The 2,368-nt window shown below is 34.0% G+C and overlaps 1 non-coding gene across 1 annotated transcript; it reads left to right on the forward strand.

Moving 5' to 3' along the window:
• Nucleotides 1-1,024: 1,024 nt before the first annotated feature.
• Nucleotides 1,025-1,131, forward strand: LOC136234412 (small nucleolar RNA R71). Its single transcript, XR_010691296.1, has one exon. It is a non-coding gene; the product is annotated as a small nucleolar RNA R71 (small nucleolar RNA).
• The last annotated feature ends 1,237 nt before the right edge of the window (nucleotides 1,132-2,368 follow it).

Raw genomic sequence — 2,368 nt, forward strand, 5'->3', positions numbered from 1 at the left:
CATAAACGTTAAATTAATGTGCAAATTTTTTCAGTTTGTCTAAAAATGTTAAAAGTTGTTTGTCATAGTCCTTATTTCAGACTTTATGTGGAAAAGGTGGTTTTGGTGAAAACGTTTTTGCATTAGCATCAACGGGTGAACTCTTCGAATTTGCATTCACTTCTGAGGATTTTGTTGTCAAATCACTTCCCTGTAAAATATTAGTAGAATTTTCGGGCATTTCCGGACCTAAATAGTGTTTTCCCGACCGAAGAGTTATATCCTTAACCTGCTCTTTAGGATTTTCTTCCGTATGGTTAGGAAGACTTCCCTTTTTTCGGGATGGAATTGATTTAGCAATTTGTCCTATTTGTACCTCCAAATTATGGATGATAGATGAATGGTTCTTAATTAATCGATCAAACTTGTTCTCAATTCGTTTAAAACCGTCATCGTGGCTGTTAATTTTACCACCAATAGCATCTATAAATTTATCGATTTTAGAAGATAATGTGCCAATGGTGTCTCTTGATTGATTTTGGTAATTATTAGTTCGACCTTGATTGGCACCAGTATTGTTATTCTTTTTCCAACTAAAGTTAGGGTTATTCCTCCATCCGGGATTATAAGTATTTGAATAAGGGTTATTGACTTGATTTTGTCCTTGGACAAAATTTACCTGTTCCACCTCATCCGCACCACTATAATCCATATCAACTTGGATAGGGTTTCCATTAATGTCACACGGTGTCATAAACTTGTCAATTTTGTGCGAAAGCGCAGAAAATTGGGCTTGTAACATCGCGATAGGGTCAAGTTAACTATAACTTTAACTGGTGATGAAGTCGAGGACGATGGTTTTGCAACTGGTGTGTGTCCACGTTCGGCAGGCCACATGCTACTGTTGATAGCCATTTCCTCTAAAAGTTCTTTCGCTTTAGTAGACGTCTTCTTTATAAATAACCCTCCTGACATAGCAAATAATGAACCTCTAGTTGTGGGATTTATTCCATTATAGAATGTTTGCATCAAAAGTTCATCAGGCAAATGGTGATGTGGGCATAAACGTTGAAGTTCTTTGAAACGTTCCCATGCTTCATACAGGGTTTCATTTTTATGTTGTGTGAATGATGTCAATTCTTTTATAATTTTTGCGGTTTTTGCTAAGGGAAATTTCTTTGATAAAAATGCTTCGGCTAATTGGTTCCAAGTTTCGAATGTTCCGACCGACATAGAAGTTAACCAAACTTTGGCCATGTCTTTCAAAGTGAAAGGAAATAGGCGAAGTTTGACTGCTTCAGCAGGAACGTCGGTCATTTTGAAAGTATCACAAATTTCTAGGAAATTGGTCAAATGGGCATTAGGGTTTTCGTTAGGTAGTCCATAAAATGTCACATTATTTTGTAACATGTTAAGCAAGACTGGTTTGATTTCAAGTTGGTGTGCATTTATTTTGGGTCTAACTATACTATTCGTTACACCAGCACTCCCGGTGTAGCGAAATCCATAAGTCTTAGACGAACTGCCATGATTACTGGATGCGGTTCTTGATCATGTTTCTCTTTATTTTTCTTTTTCTTTCTTATTGTTCTTTTAATTTCTAGATCGAGTGATTCTGGTTGAATGCCTGAACTTCGAGTACTGCGCATGAACTGAAATTACACGAACGAACTGAAATTACCTTAAAAAAATTGAAAAAAAATTGTTAGTAAAATTAATAAATAATATGTAAATAATAATATAAGTATATATAAACCTAGATTCGGAATAAAACTAGAAAAATATAAATTTTTGTTAAAAAACTTGGCGTTCCCCGGCAACGGTGCCAAAAACTTATTGAGCGATTTCACAAGTGCGCGGTATACGCTTGTAGTAATAAAAGATATCGAACCCACAAGGAACGCTTTTTAATAAAAACTTATTTTAATTAAGATTTAATTCACGTCTTTTAGGTTTAACTAGAAAATCGTTTAATTGTTTGGATTTGTTTGGTTTGAATGGAAATAGATTGCTGAGACTTAGAATGCAAATTTGTCAGAAGTTTTAATTACACTACAGGAACTTTAATGTTTAAGAATAAGAAGTACACGAAACTTGCTTGCATTAAGCAAGAAAACAACTATAACTTTGATTAGATTATAATTATGTAATAATTTATCATTTAACGCAATTAACGGGCTTCGAACTATAGACGATCTTTCTACGGTCGGAACAGATCGTTACCTTAATCAAATTGGTGTTTTATGTCTGATAAGCCGGGCAATCGATCATATCATCCATAAATCCTAATCCTTTTAATATATTTTATGTAAATATTTTATTGAAAACACAAGTTTATTATCTTGAAGAACATATTGTCAGAACATACTTCAGAATAACAATAGTAAAC

This window comes from Euphorbia lathyris, chromosome 6, assembly GCF_963576675.1.
Source record: "Euphorbia lathyris chromosome 6, ddEupLath1.1, whole genome shotgun sequence".
NCBI classification, from domain to species: domain Eukaryota; kingdom Viridiplantae; phylum Streptophyta; class Magnoliopsida; order Malpighiales; family Euphorbiaceae; genus Euphorbia; species Euphorbia lathyris.